Raw genomic sequence first — 24,870 nt, 5'->3', positions numbered from 1 at the left:
AACCAGTTCATTTGCCAGGTAAAAACCTTCTATTAAGTTTTTTTTCTGAAAACTCAATTTTATACCAGAAGGACTAAGTCATAAGACTTACAAAGTAGTTTGGAAATGTCAGGAACCCATGGATTTGCTAACAAAAACTGTGGTTCCTCTACTCCTGGTGCTGCTTATTAGGAATTTATAATACAGTAAAATTTAAAATTTAGAATTCATTTTATTCATCTTGTGTTGGACCCTAACCTCTCCACACCATTCTGAAGCATTCAGTCTTGGTGATTGACTTAAGACCAAAAGTTTCTGAAGAAAGAGAAACTGGATTTCTCCCACCAGGGATAACATAATGCCAATATACACAGCAACTTCTTTTTTAAATGCATTGTTTCCCAAAGGCCTGATTTTTATATGGAAATAAAGACCACTCAAATAAGAACAAGGAAAGCCTGGTTAACCAGAGCTTGCTACAGCAAGGAATCAACCACCATCACTTGTGTTGGGCAGAAATGCCAAGGCAAGTAGGGAAAAGTAGGGGAGCTTTATAGCCGGGGTAAAAAAGGGAAGACATCCAATGTCCCATGATTAGAGGCTGTAGACATGAGGAAACTGCAGGCAGCCTACTAGAAGTGGACTGAGATTGGCTAGAGGGCACATCTGGCTTTCTCTAGTTGGTCCTGTGTTGGAAAGCAGAGATAATTAGGAAGGTCTTACTAATCAACATCTGGCCATTTAGGGCTGTTTGTTACAGGAATTTTTGTTTGGCTTCCTTGACTGGCTGTCCTAGTACTAAGCCAGAGTTCTATTTTTATGTATGGTCTGTCCCTGGTCTGTATATTCAATCTCTCAACTGATACACTCTAAAAAGTCTCACTTATATCTGGTGACATTAAAATTTCCATGTTATACTATAAATAGCATGACCATCCAATTTGCTAGCACAGCATTTCTTTTCTGTGCTTACAGTATAAAACCTATTTACTATATGTTATTTTGAAGAAAAAAAATACAAAAAAGAGAATATCTATAAATATCACCATTTAAAAAATGGCCCAGCTAACAGAGTATACATTTTCACTGTTCTTCCTACATATGAAATTTCTAAAACCAGGGTTCAACTGGGCATAATAATTTGAAAACTGTTTTATAAACCAACAATAAACAGACAATGGTGAACATTCTCTGCTTGATCACTTAGTAATTTTTCCTATGATCATTTTAATGACTATATTATTTTAATGACTATACACATTAAGGGTTCCTACAATATAGGCAGCACTCTGCTAGTTTGAGAAATATGTGGTGTGTCTTATTTTTCACTATGTTAAATAATATAGCACTGAACCTTCTTATATGTAATTCTTAGTATGTAGCTATTAACTACTAGATTCTCAAGAAAGATGGAAAAGGATTGGTGTTAATAACTAACCAAGAGGAAATAGAGAAGATGCACACAGCTATCATTGGTTGTTCTTGTTTGTGTTAATTTTCTGTCACTGTAATAAAACAGCTTAAATAATCAACTTATAAAGAGAAAAGATTTATGTTGACTCAAGGGTTCATGTTTCAGTTCATAGTTGTTTAAATCCATTCCTTTGGAGAGTGTGGAGAAACAGCAGGTCATGGTGGGAGCACATGGCAGAATAAAGTTGCTCACCGCATGGAAGCAGAGAATCAGAGAAAGAGATAAGGAGAGTGGGAGGGAGGAAGGAAGGAGGGAGGTTCAGGGCCCGAAAAGCCCCTTTCAAGGCACACCTGCAATGGCCTAACTTCCTTCCACAGGACCTACATCCTAAGCTTTCCACCATCTCCCAACAGTAGCATCAGCTGAGGGGCAAGCTTTCAAAACATGTGCCTTTGGGGAAAATTTACGATCCAAACCACAACATTGTTCCACCATCACCTCTTTTGTCCCTCAACTTCCACTTCTCTTCCTAGGCTTCAGTTTCTTCATTGTATAAGGAAATAGAGCCTCCAAGAATGTGGCAGCAATACTTTGCAACTCTGTCCGGCACAATCCTGCTCTTCATGTGATCGTGCTGGCTGGTGACTCAGCCTGTACCTCCCAGGAGCTTCACCTAGATGGAGCTGGCAGAGCTCATCAGCCTAGGAGACAGGAACGTGGACATGGAATGGTGGCTGCACTTGGGTTGCCTTGTTTTCACTGACAGCTCTCAGACACTGATAAGAGGTTTCTGGGCATCTTTGAACTTCAAAGTGTATCAGGTTGCAGCCTGCCAATGAACCTGGGGTTGTGCACGTCACTCTAGGACAAGTGAACTGAGTGTTAGAGGTGAAACTTCTGGCACATAAACAAGTCTCTCTCTCTCTCTCTCTCTCTCTCTCTCTCTCTCTCTCTCTCTCTCTCCCCCCCCCCAACTCATTTTCATGTCAAGTTCTAACATTTTTGCCCAATCAAACTTTGTGTAAAACACCAAGTTTCCCAGACAAAAGCAAGCTCTACTTCAGTATTAGGGAAACAAGCACTTTCAAAAGTCATAACCAGAGGTGGATCCAGGTGAAGGTCCTGAGGTTTGTATTATTTGGAGTGTCCTAAAGAAAAACAATAGAAAGTTACGAGTATAATATTAACTGCAGAGCCTTGGAAGGCACCTTATAAAGGACACTGTGGGTGCTCAGGTTTGCTGCTAAATCTTCCTAGGGGTCTGGTGAACTCCCAATGCCAGCTGCACTTCCAGAGCCTCTGATTCAGATAGAGAGATACCAGGTGGGTTCAAAATCCTGCGTTTCTAAGAAGTTCCTCGTAATGCCTAAGCTCCACACTTAGGAGCATCCACACTTTGAGAACCAATGACTTACACAATTGGTAATGAGAAACTCTTTGAGAATACAAAATTCTTTTTCACATTTTACAAGAATCACAGGAGAGCTCAAGAACCCCTCCCAGGGCCATGGAAGAGGATGTTGCCTTTCTATGCAAGAGGAGACTACATCAACTCTCCTCCAAATAAAACACATGCCCTTGTCTGAAGTTCCAGATTCTGGTTGTATCTATTGCTCCCAGAGGGAGATAGTATAATGTGTGCATGCTGTTTCTAAAGAGCTAAATTAAGGAATTCAAATCTTGACTTTGCCACACGTGACCTTGGTCAAGTTATTAACCTCCTCACAATCAGTTTCCTCATCTTGAAAATGGAGTTAATAATGACTGCTCTTTCAAGGTATAATTGTTAGAATTCAGCATCCAGTAAGGGTAGACTGCAGCAGTAGAAGCAGCAGCAGAATATGGCTTATAGCACTGACTCTAAAAGGAGACAGGCTAGGCTTAGATTCGGCCACCATAACTTCACAGTAAACATACCCAAATGAAAGAATCACAGGGCCTTTGTATGGTTTGGATCTGGAATGTCCCCCCCAAAACTCATATGTTGAGGGCTTAGACTGCAGTGTAGCAGTGTTTGGAGGGAGGACTTTTGGGAAGGGGATTGTATCACAAGGGCTGTAACCTCATCAGTGAATTAATCTATTTGATGTATTAATAATTTGAATGGATTACTTGGAGATAGTAAATGCTGTAGGCACAGATGGGGCATGGTTGGAGGAAATAGGTCACCTGGGGCATACCCTCAGAGACTATAGCTTGTCTCTGGCCTCTTGCCTCTTGTTCACACTTGTATTCTCTCTCTTTCTCGCCCCCCTGCCCCAACTTTCCTCTGCCATTTTCCCACTGTGATGGTCTGCCTCACTTCAGGCTCAGAACAATAGAGTTAGCCAACCATGGTCTGAAATGGTGAACCCAAAATAACCCTTTCCTCCTCTAAGTTGTTTTCCTTAAGTATTTGCCACCACAATGAAAAGGTGACTAATAGCTTTTGTTTCCTTATCTATGAAATGGAAAAATAATGAGTGTATCTACCTCAGACTTCTTTTAAGGTTAAATGAGATAATGCATGCAAATATGCCCAGTGCCTAGCCCATAGTAAGTCTCCATAAATACCAGCTGCTTTTGCTAATGTTCTCCATGATCTTCTATTAATTCTCATTGGCCCAGGAAGCCAGAACCAGAAAGAAAGCTCCCTTTCATTGCTGAGCACATAGTAAAGAAGAAAGACATTATTTTGAATTGAATTCCTTGGTCTCATTAACATCAGTCATGAGAATTTATTATTCATTTTTGACATGAGTTAATTAAAATAATTCTATGTAAATCAAGGTGCAATTTGTCTGGCGAGGATGGGAATGGAAGGGTTATTTTCTTAAGATTTAACCAAATTTCCCTTTTTAGGTTGAACAATTGACTGGTTCACCCATATCTGTTTACCAGTATCTGAAGTGGCTTCATTACTTCATTACATACTTGACCTTGAATATATGGAACATTAAACCCAGCAGAGCTTGAAGGAGTGGGTAGTTTTAGCGGCTGCTGCCATTTCATCAGCCATCAGCAAAATGACTGTGGGTGAATTTTTGAGGCCACCTGCCTCAAACAATTATCAATGGGCCTGTTGGGGGACCATCCACAGAAGGGGTTCAACTACAGAATGAAGAATGTTGACAGAGCAAACCCTGACTCAAAAGCCTAGAATCAGCAGAATTCGCCCTTTTGATGAACACAGAGGCTAATTCTGCCCTTAGCTCCATCTTTCCCTCTCTGTCTAACCTCCTGCAAGCAAGGACTACCAATAGGCAGCACTTAAAATCCCGTTAACCAGAGGCTTCAGTTAAACAAAGTTGTGACTATTCCACAATCAGATGCCAAGAAATATCAGTGTGCAGAAAAGGAGTAAAAATACGACAACTCTCTGTAAAGGATTCCCAAATACCAATTCATTCATCCAAAAATCCGTGTAAGAACCTATTATGGGTCATCAATGATTCCACCATCAAGGTTAGAAATAAAGTACTTATTAACAGTCATGTAATTCAGAATCTTTGTGATAATGCCTACTGACAACCCCTTGAAGACTTAGATTCCCTTTAGTTCAAAGCATGTGTATGTACTCGATTAAGTTTGATTAAGTTTAAATATGCTAGTAATGAGCTTTTGGTATTACAGACTGGAACACTAACATCATGTTCACCAAAGGAGGTATGATACCTTGTCATGTGCCTTCTATACAGATATGCTCTCTCTTCATTGGTAGACAACCAGGAGTGTCTCAAAGAATGGTTACATAGTGACCAGCATGTGCCCTAGTGGCACCTCGCACAGGACCTGGTCTTTACTCAGGAAAGCTATCAGCAATATTTTCCATATGGTACCCATGGTTTATCATGGCTCCAGCATTCCCTCTGTGAACCATGCCTACCCTTCAGAGTGTCATGGAATCATAGAAGATGGACTCTACTTTCTGCTGAGAATTTCCAGGAGGCATCACAAAGAGCAGACATTAAATCCAATCCTGAGGCATGGGTAGGATTTAGGTGGTGATGGTAATGATGGCAAATGGGAGAAAAAATATCCAGAGTGAACACTATTGTTGTAGTTTAAATGTGAGTTGTCCCCCAAAAGCTCATGGGTAAGACAATGCAAGGAGGCTCAGAGGAGAAATGATTGGGCCATAGACTTAATCTAATCAGCAAATTGATCCCTGATGGGATTAACTGAGTGATAACTGGAGGCAAGTGGGGTGTGGGTAAAGGAAGTGGTTAATTGGGGACATGGCTATGGGGTATATATTTTGTATCTGGAGAGTGGAGTTTCTCTGCTTCCTGATCAACATGTGAGCTATTTCCCTCTGCCACATTCTTCCGCCATGATGTTCTGCCTCACCTGGTCCCCTGAGGAATGGAGCTGGCCTTCTATGGAGTAAGACTTCTGAAACCATGAGCCCTCAAATAAACTTTCCCTACTCTACAATTATTCTGGCCAGATCTTTCAGTCACATCAGCGAAATAGCTGACCAAAACAACCATAAACAAAAGCATACATGCACACAGGCACACACACATATACAAAAAAGTAGAGACACAAAAGTGCAAATTAGGCTTATAGTCAAAGAGTTGTATACCTTCATTCAGAGCACAATAGCAAAAAAAGACAGATTCAACTCAAGTTCCATTGGTGGATGAAAGGATCAAAATGTGACAAGTACATACAATGCAATGTTATTCAGTCTTAAAAAGAAAGAAAGGAAATTGTAATATATGCTATGATGTTGAACCTTAAGGAGATTTGCCAAGTGAAATGCACTAAGACCCAAAAGGGCAAATATGATAGGATTACCCATATATGAGGTAGCCCAAGTAGTCAAACTCAGAGACAGAAAGTAGAATGGTGGTTGCCACAGGGAAGAATGAGGACTTAGTGCAAAATAGAGAATTCAGTTTTGGAAGATGAAAGGCATTCTGAAGATTGATGAGGATGATAAACATGCTGAGAATGTGCTTAATGCCATTGAACTGCACACTTAAAAATGGTTAAGATGGTAAGTTTTACATTATGTGTATTTTACCACTTTAAAAAAAAAATTCTAAAAAAGTTCAAGCTAAATCATCACAACTACCCTCCAAGTTAAAACATTAACTTCTGACTATGTACACTTCCACTTTCCAAAATATAACACACATTTATACAAATTCATATTGTGCAAATCTGAAATATACATGATTAAAACATTAATAAATATCATATTACACAAAAATGTTGAAATGTGAATCTCCCCCTAAAATTTTGTATCTTAACCAAGAACCATAGACAGTTAGGACTCAAAGACCAAGTAAATTGTGAACTATTTTAAAATAAAACATCTGACCACTTTAACTGATCAACAAAAATTTCCACCTTCTTTGTCAGATACTTCTGAATTGTACCTATGATTTTAGTAAATGTTTAGTTATTATTTTTAAGTACACAATCATAAATTTAAATTTTCCTTATGTTATATTATTAAAATTCAAGCTATTTATTATACGATGGTACCAGCACTCACAAAAACACTTCTGGGTATAAATTATTTTGGAATAGAAGTTGAAGTAACATAATCTTAAGAAGTAGGACAATCATTTATTCATGATCTGCTTCTCGCTATAGGCTGAAAGATACATTCAGAATTTTTAAATGTCCTATCTTCTTCAATTTGTGTGTTTTGATCACACATCTCCATGACTTTAAATTACTCTGGAAAGAGGTGAATCTAAACACATTCTTGGCATAAAATGCAAATACATTGTGTTATGGAAGTTGAGCTTTTTTTCAGAAATGTTGTGCTCTCAGCAAATCTCTAAAGCGTGCTGGGCCATAGCCGCCTTCTGCTATCCTCAGTAGTGTAGTAATCCAACTGCCATGCTCTCATTCTGAGCCCCATTAACTCAAAAGGGTTCATGCAGGTGTGCAGCAGACCTGCAGACAGCCACGTGCCTGTCTGTGCACCTGCCTGGCTCCTCAGCACCTCAGTCTGGGAGCTTTTCCCTGAAGGCTGGAGGCTGTTCACAAACGGTGGGAAATCGTCTCAACTCTTACACAGATTTTTCATCCAAAATCCAACCCAGCAAAATTGTCAGAGCATTGGATCTCAGATCACCTGAAGCTCCAAATAATGTCAAAATAATTCAATAATTGTCCCATTGAAGACTGCAGTAACCTGAGGCAATACACATTACTACTCCTAATTGAAACGGTAAGTATGTGAATATGTGTATAAGAATGTTTGCTGGTAAATGGATGGAGCTGGAGAATATCATGCTAAGCAAAATAAGCCAATCCCAATGAACCTAAGGCCAAATGTTTTCTCTGATACAAGGATGCTCATTCACAATGGGGTGGGGTTGGGGAAGAGTAGAGGTACTTTGGATTAGACAGAGGGGAGTGAGGAGAGGCAAGAGGGTATATGGGGGCAGAAGGATAGTAGAATGAATCAGACATCATGACACCATGTGCATATATGAGTACACAACCAGTGTAATTTACATCATGTACAATTGGAAGAATGAGAAGTTATACTCCATTTATGTATGATGTGTCAAAATGCATTCTACTGTCATGTATAACTAATTAGAATAAATTTTAAAAAGAGATGTAGTACCCCAACACAAATGTATCTGCCAAATAAAAGAAAAGTGAAGTCTAGGAAAATATTACCACGCATCCTGGAGCCACATAAAACATGAAGCCTCTTCTCAAATACACATTTTTGCTCTTCCAACCTTTCCAGTCGGGACACACAGTCAGTCTTTATGCCGGTGCGAAGGTCAATCTGTTGAAATCACAGTTGAGAGTAACAGAGGGACATTCTCTGCCACTTTTTAAAAATCTGTGAAGAGGCCAACTGCAATGTGAGGAGAAAAACATCTAATGAGGCTGTCAGGCCTATCATCACCTCCAAGTCCAGCTTGTGCTCACCCTGACAGCATTACATGGCGCCCTTTGCCTGAGTGTATAAAGAATTTAGCTTTGAAAGATGCCTTCATGTTTCAACCATTCTCTAGGGTAACAGATGCACAGGCAGCTGCAGAGGACCTTCAAATGAGAAGTGGCACCCTTGCATCCTTATGGAAAGAATTCCCCAAACCAGGACCCAAAAGTTTACCCCTTGACACACACAAACACATACATACATGTAACTCACGCACACACACACACACACACACACACACACACACACACACACAGAGCTAACTTTACCAGCAAGGATAGGATGGCAAGAATTAAGTGGAGTATAATTAGAACATTATATTATGACTTTCCACAACAAAGCTGCATCTGGAAATCAACTCAGAAACTACTGGGATTTCTGCTCCCCATAAACATTTGGGTGGAGGATGACCACTGGAAAACATAGACTTCTCCACTCATCTCAATTGTAATGAACATAAGAAGATTTTTTTAAAATGCATTTTGTTTCTAACTCAGTTCTAAGATTTTATTTTTTTTTTTATTCCAGGATTCTTTTTCTAGTATTCAATCACACAGAAAGGTATTTACTAAGGAGCTCTCAAATTACATAAAGGGAGATCTAAAACACAGAATCACTAATATGCCCAGTGGCATATTAGTGTGACTTTAAGTGCAGAAATGGTATTAGTGTGCAAGTGAGGAGGATATCCTCGGCAGCAGCTATGGGAAATGGAGCCAGAGAAGGAGGAAGACAGGCCAGAATGAGAGGTGGAGTGCTGCAAAAAGGAAACATCCCCAGAAAGGAAAATAGAGGGTATTCCTACACACACACACACACACACACACACACACACACACACACACCAGTACTTTAAATGATACAACTCTCATATCTTAATCATTTTTTGTTGTATTGTTGGGTTTTCAAATTAAGTCTCTGACATAAATATGTATATATATGTACACACACATACATATACATACACACACATGCATATGTGTATATATATTCAACATATATGTATATATTAGTTTAATAAACAAAAACAAGCATTTTGCAAGATAAAACATTGTTGGGCCTTTAGTCCATTATGATTTTCCTCTGTATGTTCCTCCTCCTTTCCAGATGGTACCAATTAAGAGTAAGGACCACAGTCCTAACAGATGTTAGCCAAATATGCCCAATCTGAAGCTTTAATGAACAAAGTCAGACACATTTACTATACCCATGAGAAGCAAAAATAAATATCACATATACAGTGGGCCACTTGGGTTAACTTGAGATGACTAGGGCTTTGACCTGTGTCTGTGATTAGTTTCAACCCTTCCCTCTATTTGTAATTAGCATATCAAAGACTGTGATGCTGTTCATCACAACCCTGACCTTGGAATTCTTTGACATGATGTATTTTTCCTTAATATCATTTGAAGAGGCGATTTCCACCTCTAAAATACTTCGCATCACAGCTATTGAAATGTGAAGCATGCTATTTTTAAGATCCAAAACCAATAACAATTAGCAACTATGTGTGCAGCTTGCTCTGTGTCAAGAAAATGTGCCATTCTCCAGCTTTCTCTGGGAGCTATGGATGAACTCACCTGGCATCATTGCTATAACTTGTGCTTCCAAGAATTCCTTTTGGGCTGGCCCAGAAGAAAATTGACTGATGTCAGGCATTCTTAATCACCTCCAGGGCCCCTCCTGGCCCTTATATTTTCCTGAACAACAGGTAGGCAGTAAGGAGACACATTCTGCAGGAGCTAATTAAAGAGGTTTTCCGCTTCAGTCAAGGTTGTACAAATGCTGCTTAAAAGAAAGGACTGAATAGTAAAAAACAAAACCTGATTCAAGTCTCTGCACACACTGTTCTGTTCCTACATATGTTGCACCTAGCTCAGAGATTCTCTGCCCACAGTCCCCTTTTCTTATATAAAGAACTCACCTTGTGATATAAATACTTTCTTAATGTGGAGAACTCGGGTTTTGCAATTAACAGACCTCCAACCACCTATTCCCCCACCCCATGTACATACACTCTCACACAGACACAGACACACACACACATGCACACACACACACACACACACACACACACACACACTGACACATCTAAGAGAGCTTGAGCTTGTCAAAAGCACAGATTCCAAAGCTGCAAAGCCAAGGGGTGCTTTGTGAGAAATCTGCCATATTATGGGAACATTTGGTTTCTGAACTGCCTTAAAACAGTGACCTTTTTTCTATTGCCAAATAAACATTCTGCAAGCTGCACTGGTGTAGAACAAAAGTATCATCCAATAGTTGATCATGCTGATCAAAGAGTTGTCTTTTAGGTCCTTTTGTCATTTTGACCAGAAAAGGCAGTCATTCGAATTCTGAGCGGAAACCAGCCCACTTTGCTTTAAATGCACATGAAAAAATAAACTTTCTTAAATGTGTACAGCTCTCCTCTGAAAATATACACACACATACATACATACACACACACACATACACACACACACACACACACACACACACACACACTGGGGGGGGGGTATGGGGAGAGAGAGAGACTGATTTAATAAAACACTAAGTCCCAGGGAATCTACATGACTAATTTTGTATTAAAAAATACTGGAGACGTCTGTTCCAGTGGGCGCAGTCCCCAAAGATTAGTAATTGCAAACATTAGTCATGAAGGCATGGAAAATACAATCTGTAGCTCATCTAGTACATTTTGCCCCAAAATACAATCTATGGAACTCAGTATCACCCATTTAATTGCAGCATGCCTCGTAATGACGCAGTCTGTTTTACAAGGAGGATCTGCCAGGTTTTACTGACTTGTCAGTTTCTCCTCCCTGGAAGCAGCCCCCTCCTTATCCAGCAGGATCCTCTTCCTTCTATGCTCACTCTACTTAACCTGTAAGCTGGCAAACAACCTTCTTCTGATGCTTTAGATTTACATGAAAGGAAAGAAACATTTGAGAGGTGATACAGAGGACATGTGAGTAGTTTCACAACATAGCTGGCCACTCTGCACTTCTGCTTCTTGGTTGCAGTAACTAGAGGTGACGTTTTCTCACCAATCGATGTAAAATTTCCCAAGAGATTCCCAAAGAGAATGAACATGTTGACTTTTTTTCAACATCCATCACTATCTAGTCGCTCATTTCTAAAAGGGCAACTTTGAAGGTCCAAGCCTAAATGTCCACCTGGGTCTCCAGTCACATGCTGGATCAGACATCTAGGAGTCACCCTTAATTTCTCCCTCTACCTTCTCCCAGTAAATCAGATCATGATCAACTATCCTTGCCTCAACCTTCTAAATAAGCAACATCTACTTCTCATTCCAGATTTACTATGGCATTAGCTCCTTTTCAGAATTCTTTAATTGTGGTTGAAATGTGAAGCACCCCACAAAAGCTTTCATGTGAGACACACAAAAAGGTTTAGAATGAAATGATTGGGTTATGAGAGCTTTAGCCTAATCGGTTCATCAATTCACTGATAAGAACTAATTGGGAGGTAACTGAGGGCAGGTAGAGAGTGGCTGGAAGGGCTGGGTCACTGGGATTGTGCCTTTGGGATTTATATTTTGTTTCTGGTGAGTGGAGGAGGTCTCTCTCTGCTTTCTGGTTGCCGTCCTGAGCGGTTTTCCTCCCCCATGACCTTCTGCCACAATGTTCTCCCTTACCTCAGGCACACAGAAATGGAGTTGGCCATCTCTGGACTGATACCCCTGAGATTGTGAGCACCAAACAAACTTTTCCTCCTCTAAAATTTATTTTGTCAGATCTTTTGGTTTTGCAGTGGTGAAAAACCTGACTAAAACACCCTCCATCCCCTGTGCCTACATCAAATCCTACTCTGATTATGGCAAAATCCCAGTTTGTTACAAAAAAAATTTTTTTTTTTTTTTTTTTTTTGTAAATTGCAGCTCTAGTTATCTGTCTTCCCTAGGAGACTATGAGATCCTTGAAGAATGCAACTATCTTTTTTGCTCTCTCCTCAACCTGTGCATCGCCCATGTACTTGGTGGATACACTTGGTGGATGCATGTGGGTAGACAGGCAGGAACACTCCAGCAAGAGGACCTCAGCATCCCCTGAGGTCTTCTACTGCATACTGTCTAAGGATAACAGTTAAATCACATCTACCATGAGGACATTCTTCTTAACCACATTAGTTGGATGATTCTTAAGAACAAACTATTTTTAAAGAAAAATTAATTTGCATTCCAAGACAGTAAGTCCCTGAACACCAACTCTTGGAGGAAATCTCAAGGAAACTGTTCAAAATAATGAAAGGCTTGTCTTAGAGGATGGACCACATTTAAATTCCAAATCAAACAGACTGTTCTTTCGCCCCCATTTCCATCTCTTTATACAGTCATAAATGTAACTCTGCTATAGACTACAAAGCTGGGTTTGAATTCTCCAGGTAGAACATACATGTCTACATAATTAAAGGCACTTGATCCATCCAGATTAAGACCTGTTCTTGGACCCAGATTCTTAAAAGTTCAAACAGAAAAGGGCCAAAACTTTGACCAGCAGAAAACCTCTATATGTGATTAGTTCTCCTGAGCACTGAAAATATCTGCAATCATTTCAGGTTTCTGACTAGGAATCCAGGGGAGATACTAGATAAAATACAGTATACCCAGGTCAAACTGTTTCAGATAAACAATGGACAATTACTATATGCATAAGTTTCAGGACATATTTGGGGTATACTTAAACTAAAAGACTATTCATTATTCACCTAAAATTTCCCATATTTTTATTTACTAAATCTGGCGACCCTAGTTCTAGGGTGCAGGATCACCGAGGTACCTTATCTGAGATTCCTATGAAATAGATATTCCACTTAGAGTTAATATAGAAGTTCTATCATTTAGCTGTTCCTGCCATGTGGAAGATGATTGTTCTTTGTCTCAGTACAAATTGGTCATCGCCTGAGCTTGGAATGTGTCTGTGATAGAGCATTTGCTTGGCATGTGTGAGGCCCTATGTTTGAGCCCCAGTGTGTGTGTGTGTGTGTGTGTGTGTGTGTGTGTGTGTGTGTGTCTCTCTCTCTCTCTCTCTCATACACACACACACACACACACACACACACAAGCTCTTCCAAATTGTTCACCCCTGGGAAGGCTGCCCAGCCCTTCTCACACTCTTTTGAACTCATGATATCAGAATGTGTTTGCTGAAGTATTCTCTGATTTCTCTATAGCCCATCCACTGAAATCATAACTCCAGTCCCATGAACAGCCGTGCACATGGAGAAACCTCACAGGAATGAAGGGAACAGTTGCAGACAGCACCTATCAGTGTTTTGACATCCTACCTGCCTCTGTCCTCCTTCGGGGCTTTGGGTATGAATATGCAGGGTTTCCAAGAGGGTGAGGTGAAAGAGGCACTCAAGGTACTAGATCTAAGGAGGCAGGAGTCTCAGAGTGAGCCTCTGTGAGTGAGCACAAATCCCACTGGTGCTCCCCAGGCACCTGAGTTCCCTTTTCCTGGTCATGACCCTGCAAACATAGGACATCTCCTCTTCAACCTGAATAACTGAGGCAAGAATTTGACATTTCTGTCACAGTGTAGTCATTTCTGGGTGGGAAAAATCCAGATTTACAAGGAAAGAGATGGTGATGTTAACAAATGCATGACACAGTCCCTCACAGAAGTATAACAATCAATGCGATGTCCTTAGCACTGGAGCTGGTCCCTGCTCTCATCAACATGGTGAGCACAGTAGGCCCTGTGTTCATTTTCTAGGGTTGTCACAACCCTAGAAAAGCACCCAGACACGGTGGCTTAAACAACAGATATGCACTCTCTTTGTCCTAGAGGTCATGAGTCTCAAGCCAAAATGCTAGCAGGCCTGGTTCCCCCTGACTCTGTCCCAGAGCTCTCCCCCAATTTCTGGTATCTGCAGGTAATCTCTGACATCCCTTGGCCTGTAGATGCCTTTCATCTTCATGTGTCATTCTCTGTGTTGTGTGTTGGGGGTTCACATTTCTCTTTATTAGGATGAGAGGCACATCAGATTAACTTTAATGCCTGTGTAAAGACCCTATGTCCCAACAAGGGCACATTCTGAGGCACTTTGGGCTCGGAATTCAACACACGAACTTCAGGGGAACTCAGTCCAACTTGTAATAAAATTGCGTCAACACTGACTAGTCAAGGACATAACTGTGGACTCCCAAAGCATCCAGAACCGGTAACTGTTCCCTCGAATTTCAATCCTATCAAGGCATATCTTTCTACATCCCCAAGTCCAAACCAACCCCTTGTTCTAATCAAGTTGAGTACCAAACATTCTGAGTGCCCTCTTCACACAGGGACTGCCCCTGGATGGCTCAGAATGTAGCGACCCACCCTGGCTGACATGTCCACACCACTAAGTCATTCTGAATAAGTCCGTTCAACACTTTGCTCCTCCCCATTAGCCTGCAGTGCCAAAACTAAAGGTCCTGAAGGCCCCTCCTGCCCTACTCTTTTTGTTTCTTCTTGCTTCACTCAAGCGTCACTTTAGGGGAAGTGGGTGGATGTACCAAAGTATCTCACATCCCAGAGGGTTTCTTTTTTTCCCCACAAGCAAAGAACTACAGGTCACAGGTAGAGAAGGGTAGACATCTTCCTGCAAGCAGGTGGGCCTCTCATGGAAACACAGGAAGATGGAGATGAGGCAGTTGTCCATAAGGGTCAATTGGGGCTCTTTCCCAAACATGTACCATGTGATATATAAAACAGGAAGAGAGTGTTTATGGGCATCTCAGGAGATCAGGCCAAGGTATAAAAACTGCAGGAGGAAATAAACTGGGGGGTAAAAGGATACCTTCAACTCTGAAAAAAGAAATGCTGTTGTCTTGAGAGGTTTCAGCCAGTGATGAAGTTGAGATCTGATTCTTTCTGGAATGGCTGTGTGACCTGGGACAAAGTACTCAACATCTCTGAATTTAATTTCTTCATTTATAAAATGGACTTATGATAGCTACCTATCACTGGTTTGTTGAAGGATTAAATATCGAAAACCCCACAATCTGGTACACCTATTCCAAGAGAAATGGGTTCTCAATAAGTATCAATTTACTTCCTGGTTTCCCTTTAGGAAAATCAGACTTCATCTTGGGGTGTCTAGGCAAGGTCAGTAGAGGGAAAGCAGAAAGAACTCCGGGATAGTTTTGCTAGACCATGGACCAGATGCTCTTGATGCTCTTGGGGGCCACAGGAAGAAAGAACAGAATAAAGGTGACCTGTCAGTTCAGTGAGGACTTGGGGACAGCGTATGAGACACTCATTCAGGGTCCGTTCCAAAGGGGCCAGGTTCAGTACATGATTAAGGCCAAGGCTGCTCAAAAAAAACTACCCGAGTGATTTAAAACCAGAGGAAACCAAGATCGGATCAAGCTCGGCACTGAGCAGGGCCGACACTAGGTGGCGCCGCGCAGCAAGAAGCCCGAGGCGGCGGCTCAGCGCAGAGGTTCAGTGCCTGGCAGCGGGCGGTTTCTGTGTCTCATGATCTGAGAAGACAGGCTCTGCTCAGTTCATCCATGGGTTATTTCTGACTTTCTATTAGCATTTGCTGAGTAAAACACTTTTATTTTATGACACGCAACCTCCTACTCCCACAGAGAAATAGAGGCAAATTTTGATCATAAAACTATTTGATGCTTGATGCATTTTTTCTTAGTTCAAATGAGATTTGATGAGCTGGTCATAAAGAAACCAAAGGTCACAAAATTATTCTAAACCCTGTGATTCCTGCCAGTGGGTAAAATCTGAGCTCACCAATGAACATTCATAAAGTGATAATGAAGAGGGGGGGCGGGGCAAGGGAGGGAGGAAAGGAAGAAAGGAAAATATAACTGACTTAAAAAAAAAAAAATTACAAGGCAGCTGGTGCAGTGGCACACGCCTGTAATCCCAGCAGCTCAGGAGGCTGAGGCAGGAAGGTGGTAAGTTCAAAGTCAGCCTCAGCAAAAGTGAGGTGCTAAGCAACTCAATGAGACCCTGTCTCTAAGTAAAATACAAAATAGGGCTGGGGAGGGGGCTCAGTGGTCGAGTGCCCCTGATTTTAATCCCTGGGATCCCCCCCACCAAAAAATCACACAGGCAGTTTCTAACAATATTAAGCATACTCCACCCAGTGATGCAGGAATTCCACTTCTAGAAAGGAGTGTTGACATCCACAAACTATCTACAAGAATTCTCAAGCAGTTCTAATCCTAATGACCTAAATCTGGAAATAATCCAAATATCTATCAACCAGAGAAAAAAGATGAATAAATTGTGGTATATTCATCCCATGGAATTTCTCTCAGCAATAGAAAGGAATGAACTGCTAATATGTATAGCTGCATGGCTTTGGGCTGAATGAAAGGAGTCAGACATAAAAGACAGGAGAATGAATGACTCCACATATATGAAATTCCAGAACAGCCAAACCAGCCTATGCAATAGAAAGCAGCTCAGTGTTTGCCTCTGGGGGTGCCCACTGCCTGGAAGCTGACATAAGAAACTTTCTGGAATAATGGAAATGTGTTAGTTCTTGATTTGTGTGGGTAGCTACTCAAGTGTGTGCAGCTGTGAAAATTCATGGAGCTGCACATTTAGATCAGAAAAATTGGTCAGGTTTGCACCATTTGGAGACGGTGAGATTTCAAACCACTCAACTCTGTTCTTATGTGCTTTTTAAAGATTTCTCTCGGCAAGTTTTTTCCTCTAATGTGAAGAATATGGCCTTTTTCTGGCATCTGTCCCTCTCGTCCAATTTTTTTTGTTTTGTTTTCAATAATTTAGCTAAAGACTTCATGAGTTGTTTTCTGTAAGTGCTTATGTTTCTAACTAATGAATTGTCCAAATCCTTATCATAAGACTTCCATTTTACTCATTAGAACCTTAATTGTCAAGCAGCTGAAATGATTCTTATTGTTTATTCTAATTGCTATTAGGAAGAAGTACCAGAATTATTTGTAATTTATTAGTCACATAAAAATAATGAGGGATAAATAGAGTTGTTTTCCCTGAAGTGGTTTTCAAGGTTCAGAGACAAGGAGGGGCATGCTGAAGCAAGGCCACTCTGGGCTTTTCCGGGAGCGGGGAGAAGTCTGTCCCTGGGTCTATCCGCTTGCCTTGCTATGCTCTAAATTGCTCTTTCCCACTCCCTTCAGGCACTTCAGACTTTCAGAGGTTGCTTCCTGTTGTGCCCATCAACACCCACTCTTGAAAATTATCTGGTGGTGCCTCTATGAATCTTCACACCTCCATGAGAACAGGATGCATACTTGCTATTCACTCCTGATGTCAGTGAGCTAAGCATAGAAGAGACAGGTGACTGGATTCAGGGGCCAGGAGTGAAGTGTCTGGAGCACATGATCAAGTACTCTTGATTCACATCTGTGTGCAGAAGGTACACTGAACAAGATGTCTGATGAAGGAGTAAGATGGGGGGGGCAAGCTCAAAGTCAAACACTCTAAAGCAGGACCCAGTGTGGGTGCCTCTTCCTCCTCCCAGAGATAGAGTGCCTTTTCCTTATGCCTGATACCTACCCCCAGAGGGGGACTTCAATTTGCATAAGTCACTGTTGAAACCAACAGTGGCCCAAGATTTGTCTTCTGGAAAACTCAATAGCTGTTATAACCAATGTATCTATTTTGCACACCTGGTTGTGAAGAATTTGTGGACCTCCCTTGAGGAATTTATATCCCAGTCAAGAAGAATGCAACAATGCCAAGGAACTGGAGCTCCTTCCCCACCTCCCATTACTTAACTAATTGTTTGGTCTTTCCTCCAAAAGACCCTTTTGATTCTCCTACTTTAGCTTGGATGTCTCTGTGATATGCTCCAGAGCATGAGGGCTTAGATCACTTCTCATCATAATGATAAGAAATGGTGCCAGAATTCACAGATGCCCATATATTTATATTCCATGTTTTTTGTAAAGCATCACATTATAACCTAGTACAATCCTAGCCTCAGTTTTCTCATGTATAAAATGGAGATAACAAAGGTGACTACCTCCATGGTTTCTCTGAAAAATAAACAAAAAATGCACTCATTCATTTCCTTAGTACACCTGCAATATTATGAGAACTGAGAACCTGAGGATAGAACTTCCTCTGGAACTCACACATAACAGAGATCTAGAGAGAGAGAGAATTAGCAGATGTCAGACTAGTCCAGCCTCAGATTAGGCCACCTGCCCAGCTGGCTTAGGCCTCTGCATGAGAATTGCTCCTCAGAACTGAATTATGACTTCCCTTCCACTGGACACACCCCCACCCATCTCCCCATCATCTCCCTATCTTCCTCTTTCCCGAGAGAATAATTATGGAATTGTCAAATGTGTTAATTCTATATTTATAGGATTTTAAATAGAAAAAAAAAAAAGGATTGCAAGAAAATACATTAATATGTTTTAAATGATTGCCTTTGGAAAATGAAATCATGAGGAATTTGTTCTTTTCTACTTTTTCCATTTATCCATCTCTGTTTCTAAACAAGTACTTATTGTTGTCATAAATTCAGCATAATTTTTAACATTGAGCCAGCTCTGTGATACTATCCAAAAAAAGAAACCTGTTTCTGCCCTGGGCTTCCTGCCTTGGCCTGGAAACTGTCTCATAGCAAGGGTTCAAGGCTAAGGTTGGGATTCTCCGGCATGTAGCCTCATTTCAAAGATGAAATGGTCACGGGGAAGCTGGATCATCCCAAACAAGGTTCTGTCAAGGTTTTTATTACTAAGACGCCTTATATTATACATTATACATTAATTTTATCAATTTCTTTTTTATTATGAGGTTGCATTTTCTCAGTTTTAAGGTTTCTGTTTATTTGAAGTAGAGGTTTTACCATGTAGAATTAAAAAAAGATCTGGTCATCAGTGATGGTGTGGCTAACATTCAGCCCAGCAAAGCATGAAGAAGACCAGGCCTCATTCCCAAAGGCATGGAGGAAAGCATGAGGAAAGTTTCCCTGAAGGACACCTGAGGATTCTTTGAGGACCCTGTGGACATATTCCACTGGAGTTAAGAAGTTACTCGAGAAGGGAGGAGTGAGTACACTCTTCACAAAGGAGCAGAACCCTTGGAGCACACCAGGGGAGACTACACAGGCTGACACTTACCCTTGCATACCTCACTTCTCCTTGTTCTCCTTTCTACTTGGTTCCTGTCTGGATCATGGATATGATGCCACGGCTTCAACAACCATCTTGAACCATGAGGCAATCTCAAGGATAAGAGTCCAGGGCTAAGGATGCAGAGCAGCAAGATAGAGGAAGCCTGCTTATCCAAAGGGCCCAAGGGAGTTCTCAGACCAACTCGGAGGTACTTTTCTCTAGGCCATGATATATGAGAAAAATATCCTTTTATCTTATTATTTAGTCACTCCCTTATTATTAGCAGCCAAACACATTTTAACTGATATAGCAAAAAAGATGCAAATATTCCCCTACTTTATAGAGCTAAAATCTCATTGACTAGGACTGACACTGTGTGAGAAATGTAGGACAGGGGATTATAGGAGGCACAAACCCAGGAAAACCAGAAGATATGGTAACATTTCTCTGGAGAAGGAAAAAATCCAAGGTTAGGACTCAAGATTGTTGGGTTTAGTCCCACAGAGAAAGGAGACACATGTGCTGGAAGGAATAGCAGGCATGAGACTCCAGGAGTGGAGGAGAAAGCACAGCCTGTTCTGTTCAGGCATCTGGATTTTACCACAAGACTGACAGAAGTTCCTGAAGGCTTTCAAACAACAAAATATCATATTAGAATTTTTAGAAAATTTCCTCTCTCAGGTGTGCAGAGAACTGAAGAGGTCATGGTAAAAGCAGGAGGCCACCATGAGGCCAGTGCAGGAATTCAGGTGAAAGCCCAGAGCAGCCCAATCTGGCAGAGTGCTGGCAGTGGGAGGAGTAAAGGAAGCGGTCTGGCAGGTAGAACTGGCAGGATGGGGCAGGTAGAGGGGCTTAATCTTCTGGCTTGAACCAATTTCAGAACAAGAGAATCATCTTAAGTCTCAGTCCCAATACTAATGTAGAACAAATTTTATTTTATAGCAAGAGATTAGTCCTCCAACTTCACTTATGGGCATGTCATGGGTCAGCCCATTGACATGCTGTCCATTTCTACCAAAAATGTCAGAAAAACCTTTTCTTACCCACAAAGGTAACATTATATATGAGGTACAGATAAGTACATGACAATCCTCTTACAGGGGAAAAAAAAAAAAGAGAAAGATCCCAACTATGCTTATAATCCAAATTCTGTGGTTCTTTTACAACAGTGTTGTCAGTTTCTAATGTCAGGGATGATTCAAGAAAACGTGCTGAGATATTTAGTTCATGAAATGTGCTAGACTTTAAGAAGCAATATCCTAGAGACAAAAAAAAAAAAAAAAACCCACCTCATTAAAAGGTACTGCAGTCTCTCCCTGAACACCAGGTGCAGTTCTGGTTACCGGCCTGAACAGGCTAACAGCAGTCATGCAGGTGCAGTTAAAGTGGCTGCCATAGGAGGGCAGTCTAACACGGTTCTGCAGGACCCAGGTATGCTGAAGGCTGAGTGGGATAAAGAGCCTGAGCTTCAAAATCACCACCACTCACAATCCCACTTGGGGAATTCTCCCAGTATAGGAACAGTGCAAAATATAGGGTTGAAGGACACATCCTTAAAAATAGTGATCACAGTACAATACGCAAGACAGGAAACCTGGAAGAAACCCAAACGTCCAACAATAAAGAACTGTCAGGGAAATTATGATATATGTAGAATACAATGCCTTTATTAATCCAGAATGATAAAGAACAAAACAGTAATATTTAGTTTTAAATGCTAGATACAAAGTGCTATGTATGAGCATGAAATGTATTTAGATACACAAAGTAAAACCAAATTATCAAGGGAAATATGAGTAGAAAATACAAAATGAATGCTTAATAATCATCTAACAGGAAATACAAGGCAGAAAAAAAGAAAAATGTGTAAATTAGAAGGGAGAAGAAAGCCATCTAGAAAGTCTCAAATTATTAATAATTCTTGTTTCTTTGAGGCAAATTTCAAGGAAAATGTGTTTTCTAGTGAGTTGTGGTACTAAAAACATAATTAAATAAGGAAAAATTAATGACTTGAACATCCAACTCAGTAAGTTGAGAAAAACAATAAAATAAACCCATATTTCAGATGAAGGAGGATAAAAATGGGAAGTCAGAAATAAAATATACAAAACAGAAGAGAAGAGAATGGAGCATTTTGCAGGAAAATCCTGATCTCAGAACAGGGAGAAAAAAAATATATTAATAAAAGTGAAAAAAATAGCAAAAGAAATAGGAAATAAGTGTAGCATTCACAATTCTGTTTTCATCCATCAACAGAAAATCATGTAATTTGTTAAAAGAATAACATTGCTGTGAAAAGCTGATATTAAAGTAACTGTCTTTAAAGGAAAAATGCAAGTTCAGAAGAGCAGGTCTGTGTGACCTTATTTGTGTGAGATTTAGAAACTTGTAGAGCATTTGGTGTTATGTAAGCTTACTACATTAAGGATCTATTGTCATGCAGCAGCATAGTGCACTAGTTAACACTGATACTCTAGAGCCAAATGGTCTGAACTTGAACCCCAGCTCTACCACTTGCTAAATGTGTGAGCCATGAGAAGTTTTCTTAGCTTCCCTGACCCTCAATTTCCTCCTCAGGGAAATAGCAATAACACAGACACTCACAGAAGTAGGGAATAAATGGACAAATTCAATGTGTTTTAGAACACTGTCTAATCATCACATGACAGAAGTCTACTGAACAATTAACTGTGATCTACACACACACACACACACACACACACACACACACACACACACACTGTTATCTCTTGGTATCCATGGGGGATTCGTTTCAGGATATTTAAGTTCCTTTTAGAAAAAGATATAGTATTTGCCTGTAAAGTATATAACCATATACTTTAAATCATCTCTATCTAGATTACTTATAATACCTAATGTATTGTAAATGCATGTAAACAGTTGTCATGCCCTATTGTTTGGGAAATAACAAGATAAAAAGCCTACACAAGCTCAATACAGACACACTATTTTGTGAATAGTCCTGATGAGGTCTTGGTTGAATCCACAGATACTAAATCTATGAACACAGCAGACCAACTGTGTACTCTTTTTGTTGTCTTCTGTAAAAGCCTAAGAAAATATTACTAACAATGGTCTTTGGGAAATTGGGGGAGAAACACAGGCACAGGAGGAGGTTGCTCACAGACAAAAAGATGAAGTCTTTCATCTTCCTTCTGTTCCATGTTGAACTGCTTGTATTTCCTCAGCACACACACAATGTCAGAGGACCTGTGTAATGGAATTATGGCACACTTTGGTTTTGCTAAATGTTATGTCCGTTCATGACACACCTATATAAAAGAGGTACAAATGAAGAAAGATTAAAAGGAAAACTACTATATTATTTTTGTCAAGATAATACAAAGATTCAGCATCTTATTTTCCCTGTTCATTTCAAGAAATTCTTTCATATTTATTTTCAGATGTAATCATTTAAAATGATATAGTCTTATAAAATATTTAAAGGTGACACAAAAATACTTCCTGATCTTCCCCATGCCTGGCCTCTCCAGAGTCGCATACATCTTCTCAGAACTTTTTCTATTCATTAACCTAGCTACATGAATAATTATACAGATATATAATTGTATTATAATTGTATTGCTTTAGCAATATAAATGTTGCATTTCATGTATTGCTCTATAGATTGCTTTTTTCGATTAAAATTGTGTTGGGGGAAAATATACAAATATCTCCCTTGCTTGTTAGCATCTGCATCGATTTACCTGATGTGTTCATAGAAAAGCTTGCATCACTATTCCCAAGTATTGAACACTTAGTTTGTTCCCAAATTTTCCCTCTTGTCATCAACACTAAGATATACATCCTTCTGCACACCTGTTCTTCCTTGATTTTTCTCTATTTTCTATACTTTTTATGATGTATTGCCTTTATAATATGAAATAATTTTTAAACTGATGAGTGTGTGAATGAGAATGTTTTAGTCAGTTTTTGCATCACTGTGACCAAAAGACATGGTAAGGGCAACTTAAAGGAAGAAAGGTTTATTTTGGCTCATAATTTTAGAGGTTCAGTCCATGGTGAGCAGACTCCATAGCTCTGGTCCTGAAGAGAGGCAGAACATCATGGTGGAAGGGTGTGGCAGAGGAAAGCAGCTCAGGACATGGCAACCAAGAAGAAAAGAGAGAGCTCCGCTCAGGGGACAAGATATAAACTCCAAAAGTACACACCTTATGACCTACTACCTCTAGCAATGCCCTACCTGCCTACAATTTCAACCCAGTAAATCCATATCAGTGGATTAATCCAATGACTCCTCTCATGATCTAATCATTTCCCCCTGAATATTCTTGCATAGTCTCACAAACTTTTGGGAGACACCTGATATCTAAACAACAGAGGAATATTAGTTTACTTTCCAAACCCAATAATTCTACAGGGTTTTTAATGCCTTAAAGTATAACATGCAAGTGGATATCAGGACTCCTAAAAGAGGGTAGTGAACTCAAATAAAACTGCACAAATAATAAAAACTTACTTTCCTCTGGAGGCAGTAAAAAGTACAAACAAAACTGTAGTTCAGATGAATGCATAAATGTCACATTAACTGTCCCGTGGGTTGTTTAGGGACCAACTACATTTAATGGAAGCACCATGAAGAACAATTGCATCTCTGGGTGCAGTTGGCAATGACAGGATAGTGGACTAGATGGATCACAAGCCAGCCGGGTGTGATCAATCTTATGCCCTGACTACCATCATTACCAGCCAATGACCATCCTTTGCAAAGATCTCCCCCACAATTTATTACCTTGTCTCTTTTCTAATAGGTTTATTGTTTCATGATAAGAAACCACAAATAAATTAAGTTTATTATTTTAGATAAGAAAAGTAAGCTATTCTTTTTCTAGCTCCCATTTTCCTTCCTCCAAATTTGCATATTAGCCACAACAAGCCCCATGTCATTTATCATATCCAAGACACAGCCAAGCAGCAGAAATCACTGGGGAAAGGAAAAGCAGGAAAGACCCTCTCATGCCCTCTCAACTGGGGAAAAATGTCCCTTCAGTAAGCTCTCATGTCAGTAAAGCAGAAAAGCAGACAGGTAGAGGTTCGCCCTATTAAATATAAGAGTAGAACGTGTTATTTTGTTTAATGGAACCACAATGTGATCCTCTTCTGAATAGACAGTTTGATTTAAGAGAAAAACGAAAGAAAGAAAGCAATTTGGCCATTCTTGTTCAAATTGTCACACTCACTGAAGAAGAAAATAAAATGAGTACATTCTGCTTAACCCCACAGTTGCAGGGTAAAATATCTCCATATTAGTATTTGGGAAAGAAAAAAAAAATACAAGTACAGATTCTCAAAGTCAGGTCTGTGAGCTTTACATAAAAACTATTTTGGAAGTAGTAAGACTGAGAGGAAAGGATTGACTAAACTATGAACAGTTGTTATAGCTATTTTATCTGAGTTTTCAGGTAGTCTAAAGAAGAAATTACAATGTTGCACTGC

General features: G+C 40.1%; 1 long non-coding RNA gene across 4 annotated transcripts in view; it reads right to left on the bottom strand.

The window, feature by feature from the left end:
- Positions 1-24,870, bottom strand: part of LOC306654984 — an 87,251-nt gene that overhangs the window by 13,168 nt on the left and 49,213 nt on the right. Inside the window, exons 4-5 of one of the 4 annotated variants that reach the window (XR_013762144.1) lie at positions 13,611-13,831; positions 8,030-8,201 (exon numbers count right to left, since the gene is read on the bottom strand). This is a non-coding gene — a long non-coding RNA (uncharacterized lncRNA). Of the gene's footprint in view, positions 1-7,931; positions 8,202-13,610; positions 13,832-22,121; positions 22,686-24,870 lie in introns of those variants that run through there. The other 3 variants (XR_013762145.1, XR_013762146.1, XR_013762147.1) reach the window with 3 other exon arrangements.

Source organism: Sciurus vulgaris (genome assembly GCF_902686455.1).
Source record: "Sciurus vulgaris genome assembly, chromosome: 2".
Lineage (NCBI taxonomy): Eukaryota > Metazoa > Chordata > Mammalia > Rodentia > Sciuridae > Sciurus > Sciurus vulgaris.
The sequence above is the reverse complement of the archived record's forward strand: the minus strand, read 5'-3'. Positions and strand labels throughout refer to the sequence as shown.